Genomic DNA, 11,204 nt, shown 5'->3' on the forward strand with positions numbered 1-11,204 from the left:
GTAGAAGAACCAGTGGAAGTCATGGATAGGGAAATCAAAAGAACAAAACAAAGTCGTATACCAATAGTGAAGGTTCAGTGGAATGCCAAGCGGGGACTTGAATTCACTTGGGAACGGGAAGATCAAATGAAACAAACGTATCCACATATTTTCCCTAGTTCATGAGTACCACTTCAGAAACAATTTCGAGACGAAATTCCCTCTAACGGGGGGATAATGTAACAACGTGTTATTTCATGTCCATATAAGTTAAACTGGTTCAAATAAAAGTCTAAGTTTCAACCGTCTACAAGTGAATTAACATTATAAAAATAATATGATAAGAACTTTAGATACCAAGAATAAATACTTGTATATGTTATTGTATATAATTATACATTGAAAACAATACTTATATAAGTTATATATACTTATATTGAAAACCATGCAAATATATGCTTATATAAGATGATATGAGTCAACATGAGTCAAAAGGTGAAATTAAAATTCAAATTTAACACCTTATATATGTGATTTCGGCCATAATAATCTTGGGATAGTTGTGATTTCGGCTATTTTCTTCTAGAAACAAAGGGTTTGCGGTTTGGAGCATCTTTGATCAAACTTTGTGTTTTCGGTTGACATCCTCCACTTAGGACCGAAATCACTTCTTGAGCACACATTAGGACCGAAATCTACTCCTTTTCTTGGCCGAAAACATCCTTAAATATCTTGATTCAATTTCCCTATGTAAACTACACATCACCGCCTCACAAGTTCCTTCATACTTAAGATACTATATTAATATTTTAACTCATTTCAGACATCCAGTAGACGAAAACCTTCCTATTCTCTCCCAAGTATCAAAATTATTTTCCTTTCAATTCAAAGAACATCTTCAAACTCATCCCAGAAAGAAGCTTTCATAAAAATTCACAGTAAGCATCCTTCATTAATCTAGTTACTTATATATAATACTTTAATATTCATTTACTAATATGAACACAATATTATGTGTTTATATATTATTAGGAATTTGGAAATTATACGTATTCTAATCCAAAGATTATCGCAACCACACCGTACCTAACCAAGAACAGGCACACGAGGTGAGTTCATACCCTACATTTTCATGATTTTTCACTGTTTTAGGGGGGGAGGGGGAATACAAGTGTAACACAAGAAATTTGTGTTAATATCTAAATGTGTTCAATATTTATTAATTGTTGCCGTTATTAAAATTATATATTTATATACGTATAAATTATATAATTAGGATTCAACAGGCTTAGAATTGATAATTTGACTCCATTTCCTATTCCTTGTTTCGTTGTGGGCTTGGGGTAGAATTATTTATTCGACTGTTTATTTAATCAAAATTATATAAATATTATATTTATATAAGTATAAAATCATTTTAAACTTGTTTAACAAAAATATAATTTTTGCAAACTATTTTAGTACCATTGGAACATAAAACATTGAATTTTACTAAACAACCGATCTCGATTGTGTCAGATCGAGATGTACGTTTCACTTCCAGGTTCTGGAAGAAGTTCCACGAGGAGTTGGGTACGAGGTTGCATTTCGGTACCGCCTACCACCCCCAGACGGACGGACAGAGTGAGCGGACGATTCAGACACTCGAGGACATGCTTCGAGCATGTGTGTTGGACTTCGGAGGAAGTTGGGACACGTACTTGCCGTTGGATGAGTTTTCCTACAACAACAACCACCATTCGAGTATTGGTATGCCTCCCTTCGAGTTGTTGTATGGTAGGAGGTGTCGGACTCCCATTTGCTGGGGAGAGGTAGGACAGCGTGTGATGGGTAGCACTGAGATAGTGCTTCAGACGACAGAGCAGATACAGCAGGTTAGACAGAGGTTATTGACGGCTCAGAGTCGTCAGAAGAGTTATGCGGATAGGCGACGATCCGAGCTTGAGTTCCAAGTGGGAGACTTCGTACTCCTGAAAGTGTCTCCTTGGAAAGGAGTGATCCGATTCAGGAAGAGGGGCAAGCTGGGACCCCGGTATATCGGGCCATTTAGGGTGACCGCGAGGGTGGGCAGGGTAGCTTATCGGTTGGAGCTACCTAAGGAGCTGAGACAGATTCATGAAACCTTTCACGTGTCTCAGTTGAGGAAGTGTATAACCGACGAATCGGCGGTGGTACCGCTGGAGGATATTCAGGTGGATGCGAGCCTGAATTATGCTGAGAGACCAATCGCGATCCGGGATCGGAAGATCAAGGTTCTGAGGAACAAGGAAGTGTCCCTGGTGCAGGTCCAGTGGCAACATCGGAAAGGGTCCGAGCTGACCTAGGAGCCGGAGTTGGAGATGCGGGAGCAGCATCCAGAGTTATTTGTCGAGCAGGACTTCGAGGGCGAAGTCTGATTCTAGTGGGGGAGAATTGTAACATCCGGATTCCCAGGTATCTTATTTTAAGTATTTATATTGAATTTTAGAGAGGGACTCGGCGAGTAGGCGCTCAGACTCGCCGAGTGGGATCGCGCATTTCTGGTCTGATTTAATGAAGGACTCGACGAGTCGATGCGTGGACTCGGCGAGTCCGCGCTGTTAAGTGAAACCCTAATTCTCGGGGCCTGTGCCCTATTTAAAGGCCTTTGTAGCCTCCATTGCGGCCACTTCACCCCTGAGAAACCCTAGAGAGAGAAAGAGAACGTTTGTGGTGTAAGAGGAAGGCTAATTCACCATTTCTTGTGTGTTTTAGCAAAAGAGAAGTAGTTTCCAACAAGAGGAGGTCAAGGGAGCTGTGGATCCAGGGTTTCAAGTTCAGATCTACACTATTGAGGTATCAAATCGAACTTCCCTTCTGTTTTGGGTTAAGATCTATGATTTAGGGTTTTCTATAAACCTCTTTAGGCTTGAAAGGTTGAGGTTATGGTCCCTTGCTGGGTTAGACCTCAGATCTGGACCCATAGAGGTCCAGAGAACCTTTCCCATTCTGCTTTATGCTTGTTCATGGAGGATTGGAGACTAGGTTGCCATTTTTAGAGTTATTTCACCATTTATGACTTGATGTGGGTTGCATGCACGTAAAGGTTGCACCTTTACGTGACCTTTGAGCACTTGAAGGCCAGATCTATAGTTTAGAGAAGCAGATCTGACCTCAGAAGGTCATTTGAGAGTTGTTATGGGAGCAACTCGCCGAGTCCATAAGTGGACTCGACGAGTCGAGTCGGGGTTGCCCCGTGATTCATGACAGGTGTAACCCGTCGAGTGGAAGGATGACTCGACGAGCCAAGAGAGGCTGAAAGGATTCAGAGGACCCGCATGGACTCGCCGAGTCGCCCTTGTGCACTCGACGATTCGGGTCAAAGTTTGACCGTTGACTTTCGTTGACCTTAGGGTTCTGGTCAAGACTGATTCAAAAGAGTTCAGGGAAGGGTAGAATGGCCTTCTACCCAATCTGTAGAGATGAGATCACGAGAGAATATTGATCGGGGATGTTATTTGAATAATAGGAGGAGGCTAAGTCGGGATGTTGAGCACGAAAATTTATCCGACTTCATTGAGGTGAGTCTTCTCACTATACTGTACCTGGAAGGGTACCTATGTGTGACCGGAAGGTCTTATATGCTATGAGATGTATGAGCTGTATGTTGTTATGTGATATGCATGTGTTATTTATGTTATGTACGATATGGACCGGAAGGTTAAGATGATATGGACCGGAAGGTCAAGATGATATGGACCGGAAGGTCAAGTGGTTACGGACCGGAAGGTCGATACGGGTAGGACCGGAAGGTCTACCGGGATTCGGGACGGAAGTCCCCTGAGACACATGAATCGGAAGATCCTACAGAGTTATGGCCTGGAAAGGCGTATGTGTTGTATGTGGTATCTTGGGGAACTCACTAAGCATTTATGCTTACAGTTGTTATATTATGTGTTTCAGGTACTAGTGATGATCGCAGGAAGGCACCGGCATGATCCGTACACACTTATAGAGTTTATGTTATTGAGATTCCGGGATATGTTTTATTATGACACAGTGGATACATTATGTTTTGTGATTATCGTGTGATTGAAAGTATGATTTAAAAATGAAAAATTGTTTTGGAAATTTACGTTGTTACAAGTACCAACCAAGTCCTGAAATTATAACTAGAGTCTCCTGGAGGGAGAGCGTGACACTTGTGTATAGATCTATACGGGACTGAAAATCCTGCACCTGAGCTGCTTGCAACAGCTAGGCCGGCTGGCCTGATGTGACAAATGTTGTACCGATTCCGACTCCTGAAGAATGTCATGTTCAGGCCATCTTAGGTCATCAAGCATGGTTATAATAACTCACAATTTGGTATTGAGCAATACGATTAATGTATGAATAAGTAAACAACTTCACATAGTTTTATTAAATAATAAAACTATAATACAATATTTTACAAGTACAGTTGGTGAATCCAGACAGTTACAATTACACTGTTTTCATACATGTATAAATAAAGAATACTATTCTAGTACAGAGAAAACATACTTTTCACGGTTTTATGTGAATTAAAACTACATTATACTATTTTAGAGTACAATAACATTTACACGTTTTGAGTACAACACATTACAACAGAAAATATAGAATTTTATGGGAAAACATACTTACATTTTCAAGGAACAAATGATAGATTTCAATTACAAACATGCTTATGAACTCACCAACTTAATTGTTGACACTCTTTTCAAAACTACTTGTATTCTCAAGAAATCAGTAGACAGGTACATCCATGGGTTTTTGAGAAGACGGAGCTTCATAGACTCATGTCTTTTAACTTTTGATATACATTTTGGTGTCATATATATACAATGACTTGAACACATATATAAAAACTTATATTTTATCAATACATGGTTGTTGTACTTTGATTACTATTATACAATTGTTGTGATATTGTACATGACGTCCTTCTGCCCCCGAACGTTTCCGCCGTTCCGGTTTGTGTCGCACCCCCAAAACAGAACGGCGGAAACGTTCGGGGGCGGAGGACGTCATGTATAGTATCATAACAATGCACAATAGTAAAACAAGCAACAACATCATCCATTGCATTAATAATATAGTTAATACAAGTGTGTTCTGTGTAAAGTTTGTAAGACACCAAAAATATGTAATAAAAAATAAAGACGAATCTCGAATATGCTCCGTCTTCTCAAAACCTGGTCATCTGTACCTGTCTACTGGTGACCTGAGAATACAAGTTATTTTGAAAGAGTAGATCAACATTTAAGCTGGTGAGTTCATAAGTATTTTTGTGTCAAATGTTTGCATTAGTTTTATGAAAATGTTTGCAAGTGTTTTGATGTAAATGTTTGTATACTTCCTAGAAAATCCTATATTTTCTACTAAAATGGAAAGTAGTCTTCTACCAAGACCCGATTGTTTTGTATGTTTGTTCTCTTCGTAAAAATGTATGTTTTCCCAAGTTTATGACTATCTTTACTAGAAAATAGTTTGTATTTCTCGATGTGAGAATATCACGGTATGAATGTAATGGAAAAATGAAGATGTACAGTAGTGTTGTATAAAATAACTACTAAAGTACTAACTACCTTAAAACCAATTTGTTAATTAAGGTAAAAATGTTATGAGGTTATAACCATGCTTGATTGACTAGTATAAAACACGACGTTCTAAAGACGTCGAAATGGTATGACATTTGTCACCCGTAGACCTGCAGGTCCCACTGTAGCTAGCAACAAGGTGTAGGATGGTCAATCCCGTATAGATCTATACACAAACTCACGCTCTCCTCCCAGGAGACTCTGGTTACAAAACGTGACACAACAAGTATATTGTTGTGCCATGAAATAGTGTTTCACATTCTAGTTGTTCTGTTCTTGTTATAGTATGTATGTTCCTTCCTATTCTAGTTATAGTATGTATGTTCCTTTCTGTTCTAGTTATAGTATGTATGAACTGACTCATGTATGAACTGACTCATGTATGTTTCACTGATCTAGAAGTAGTAAGTAGAAATCCTCTAAACTATACCTATTATAGTTTACTAGTATGATTGATTGACTGTTACCGATTGTAGAAAATACTCAATTACTCACCATAAACAGCTAAGTTAAGTATGTACCTTAAAAATGGGTTTAATATTCATATATGTATTTAATAAGTATAACTATGATTTAGCCGACAGTCGGACTAGTGATCCTACCCCAAGCCCACAACCAAACAAGGAACAGGAGTCAAGGTATCTAGCAATAGTTCTAAGTCTGTTAAAGCATACTTATACGTAAATAGATAGACGAATATGATTTGATATAAAAGAAGTTTATAATAGTTTTAAAAGAGTTTTAACAAGTTTTGAGTATAAGAAATCCTTTTGGATGTTGTTTTCACATGTAAATGGTTAACACAATTTCATTGTGTTCTACTTGTATTCCCCCCCCCCCTAAAAGCATTTAAAAAGCATTTAAAAGTGTAGTTGTAGGGGTATGAACTCACCTGTAGTGAGTGATTCGAATGAAAGATCGATATAGGATGCTAAGTATGCCAAGTGAAGTCCCGAGCACAAATGGATCCTATTTAGCATATATTAACATATATAGGCATACAATTAGTGTTTATAACAACTAAGTGTAAAGGTAACAACCTTAGGATCTAGGAAATACTTACAATGAAGTGTTAGAATTGCAAGTGAAGGGTTGAAGGATGATCACGGCCAAGCTAGAAGGGTTCACGACCCTTAGGTTGTTCACGGCCTAAGAATACTTGATGTGTCCACGGTCCAAGCTTGGATCTAAGAAGGGTTCACGGCCAATGATGATGGGTTCACGGCCTTAGAGTGGTTCACAACCCTATGAACACTTTGAAGATCTTGAAGATGATGATGAAAAGTGATGAATCAATGATAGGATCAAAGGGGTTTCCAAGTATAAACAAGTAAAGGGATGAGATACTTACGTTTTTGGGGGTGAAAGAAGAATCTTTTGTGGATGATACTTGAGAGAGAAAGGAAGGATTCACGGCTAGAAGGGGAGAAGTGGAGAAAATGAGCCAAAACTCATATATATGGCATGAGTTCATGGCCCAAGATGGGTTCACGGCCGTGAACTACTTTTGAAGGTGCTTCTGGCTCGATTACAATCCACTGATGTATTGCTAACACTTCCTAACACACAATCCCTTAAGTGTACTAGGCTTAGAACTCATAAAATGACCCTTAACTCAGTAAAAGATAACAGAAACAAGTCTGAACTTTTGTTTGATTTGATTGACATTACAAGATAATAATTTCGGGTTGTCATAGTTTGGGGGTGTGACATAATGTAATTTAGGTGGTCTGGGAGTTCGATTTGTGTTATGGAGCCAAGGGGGTATATCGGTAAAGTGTCAGTTCGGGCTTTTATGGAAATTAGATTTTAGTTCGGGAAGTTTTAAGTAAAACATGAGTTAATAGAAGCGTAGAGCTTCTCATTATCTTTCCATGGATATAAGGATCATCGAAATCAGACTTAGAACAAAGAAGTTATGGCCTTCGGTAGTTTGGTGGTTTTAGAGTTAAATCAAGTACGCGGGGCGTACACAAGTGTACGTAGGGCTTACTAGGGTTAAGTCCAGTACGCGGGGCGTACATTGGTGTATGTTGGGCGTACTAAGCAGATGCATCGCGGGTGTTCCTTGGAGTACGCTGGGCGTACCAGAATTATGCATGGTGTACTCCAATAAGATCCAAATCCTAATTTAGGGTCTTGGACCCTGTTTAAGCTCCTTAACTCACCACCAAACCCTATTATCTTCAGCCTCCATCCTTCTAAACCATATAAACGAAACCCTAGCCCTAGGGCTGTAAACGAACTGAACGTTCAACGAACTATTCGTGAACCGTTCGGCAGGAAGTTCGTTTATGTTCGTTTATTTAGTAAACGAACGAACATGAACACAATTTATCGTTCGTTTAGTTAAACGAACGAACATGAACAATGGTCTCGTTCGTTCAATTATGTTCGTGAACGTTCATTTATGTTGTTTGTTTACGTTCGTTTATGTTTGTTCATATAAGTTCATTTTATGTTCACATATGTTTAGTTGTGTTTGATTACATTAGTGTATTATATGTTCATTTATGTTCATATATCTTCAATTATGTTTTTTTTTATCTTTGTTCATTTATGTTCGTTTGTTTATGTTTGTTTAGCATGTTCACGAACATAAACGAACGAACATGAACAATGTAATTTGTTAAACGAACGAACATGAACAAAAAAACTCGTTCGTGTTCGTTCATTTGTTCGGCTAACTTAAACGAACGAACATGAACAAGCCTCGTTCGTGTTCGTTTGGTTCGTTTACAGTCCTACCTAGCCCCTATTTGAGTGGTTTTTTAGCTTTTGGTGGTATTTCATACTTTTTGGTGTTCATAAAAGAAGAAGGAACTTCTTGGAGAAGTGTGGGATTGCTTGAAGCTTTTGGATTCAGGCTTGTTGTATCTTGATTTACCCTTTGTAGGTATAAAGTTTCTGTCTTGATGACTCTAGGTGTTAGATCTAGTTTAAGGAGTATTTTGGGTTCATTTTGGTCCTTAGAGTCATCCTTGTGAGTATGAGCTACTCCAACAGCTTAGAATGTTGGATCTTGGCCTTTGGGAGGTCCCTTGTTCATAAAAATGTCATCTTGATGAATTATTTTGTGACCATGCATGAATTTGGGTGTTTTCTATGGATTTTATTAAGGTTATGGTCCCATTAAGCCATGCTAAGGAGTAAAGTTGCCAACTTTACGTGTTAAGACATCTCATTAGGTCATATTTGAGTTTGGAAGTCATTGTCTTAACCATTAAGAGCTTAATATGGATTTTAGGTCCCTGATGGGTATGTAGGAGTACGCTCAGCGTAATGGGTGTTTCGTGCATCAAACGATTGTACCATGTGCTTCGAGGGTGAGTATGTGGGGCGTACCATTCTGGTATGTGGGGCGTACTCCCCAATATGTGATTTTGGGCTTTTTAGGTTTGTGCCTTCTTAGAATTGGTCCCATGATAGTTTTTGGGCCCAATTAGAAAGTTGGGCCATATTGGGCTTTGGGTTGCTATTTTGGGCTTTTGTGCATTTGGGTTGGACCTTGGTTATGGAACAAGTACGAAAAGGGTAAAATGGTATTTTACCCTTTAGGAAGTTGGTTTATGGAGGGCCTCGAGTTTTGGGTTATCGGGATACAGACCCGTCCCAGAGGGTGGGCGATAGGGGCGACCGTCCAGGGCCCATCTTTTAAAGGGGCCCAAATTTTTTATAGAAATTGTTATATTTAGAAGATAGTACAAGCAATTTTCTTTCAATTATTGAGTTATTATAAAATATTTGATGCCATTTGTGTATTTTAAGGGCCCATTTTTTCTCTCGCCCTGGGCCCAAAATATGTTTGGAATGGCCCTGTCGGGATAATTATTGATTAAGATTGTATTTATTGTTAGTTGGCGCGAGGTTATCCGGTTCAGCGGCCCGAGCAGTTATTTGATTATCAGCGGATTGAGGTGAGTCTCCTCATTGTACTCGTGGGTCGAAGGTACCAATGCCGACCCACTAGGTTCTGTTATACTAGTTGTCTTTTGTGACTCCTGCTTTGTTTGTTGGGCTAGGCCCATTTGTATGCTGGGCAAGGCTTATTGTATGTCGGACTAGGCTCATTTGTATGTTGGGCTAGGCCCATGGATCAGGAGGGGCTAGGCCAATTGCATGTTATGTAGGTGCTAATTGTCTTTGTGACTTTTGCATTTGTATGGTCGGACTAGGCCCATTAGATTGGCAGGGCTAGGCCCATTATGGTGGGTTGGGCCCAATATGTGGGATGGGCCCAATGTGAGGGCTAGGCCTAATGGTATGTAAAATATGCGGTATTTTGGGAACTCACTAAGCTTTGTGCTTATGGTTTTTATTGTTGTGGTTTCAGGTACTTCCGGTTCGAAAGTGAAGGGCCCGACTTGATCGTAGAGCATCCGCCCATGTTTCTGCCTTATGATGATTTTGGGATTGTACTCTGATAACTGTTTTCTTATAAAGTACTTTTGAATATTTAGAACAAGGATATTGAATGTTGACTTAAAGATAATTAATGTTTTGGTTGAATTAAAAATGAAAATTTTACCTCATAATTTTGGGACATTACAAGCCACCTCCCTAACCACACTATTCATGCACCACATTTACTGATTACATGGGCTACCAAAGACCATCTTATCTGAATGTGACCCATTATTCCTCAATCACTTTTGGAAAGAACTATTCAAAACGTTGGGCACCAAACTGCTTCACTCGAGTGCATACCAGCCCCAAACCGATGAGCAAACATAGGTATTCAACCGTTGCTTGGGGTCTTACCTTTGCCACTTTGCAAGTGATGAACCGAACCATTGGAATAAGTGTCTTCACCTCGCATAGTATTGGTACAACACAAGTTATCACAGACATGCAAATGACCCATAAACAAAGTAAAAAAAAAGGTTTTAACCCCGATGATCTATGGTTTTAAGGTTTTAAGGTATTAACAAAGAGCACTCTGCAGGCACAATATGTAGTGGTGCTCTTTGCTTGCTAAGGTGGAAGGAAACCACAGCCAAGGCCATGGTTATCATATCAGATGAACTTATTGAAATTAACTTTTAACCCCGATGGAATGCTAAAACTCTAAGAAGTCGCCTCAGGTTTTTGAAGATCACCGACCTCATGCTTAACTGACAAAAACGATTACCGTTAATTCTTCGAAAAATAAATAAACACATAGACATATTATTATATATATATATATATTAAAGTTGTGGAAGAAAGGAATAGTAAACTTGAGATACTTTGTCCAAGTTTGGTCCCTTGATTTACATATCCGGTCCCTGTACTTCTTTAATTAATTTATTCATGTCCTTTTGTTTGTGTTCCATTCAACTTCCCATTTTTTTGGCAGAATTGGTCCCTGTATTATTGTTGGAAGTTAGGAATATTAAATTTGGATGTTTTTTAGCAACTTTGCTCATTATTCTTTACCCATTTTGACACTTTTGGTCCTTGCAATCAATATTTTTACACTTTTTTGGAACCTTTTAATATTTAAAGTTTGACCACAAAACTTTAACGGTTTGACAACTTTGATCCCTTTTCTAAAAAGTTGCTAATTCATACCCCTTTAATTCTTTAGCCATTTTCACACTTCTGGTCATTGCAGTCAAAACTTTTACATTTTTTGTTCGGGACAAAGCCCAGACTTTTCAT

This window comes from Lactuca virosa, chromosome 7 (genome assembly GCF_052849685.1).
Source record: "Lactuca virosa cultivar CGN04683 chromosome 7, Lactuca_virosa_CGN04683_v6, whole genome shotgun sequence".
NCBI classification, from domain to species: Eukaryota; Viridiplantae; Streptophyta; class Magnoliopsida; order Asterales; family Asteraceae; genus Lactuca; species Lactuca virosa.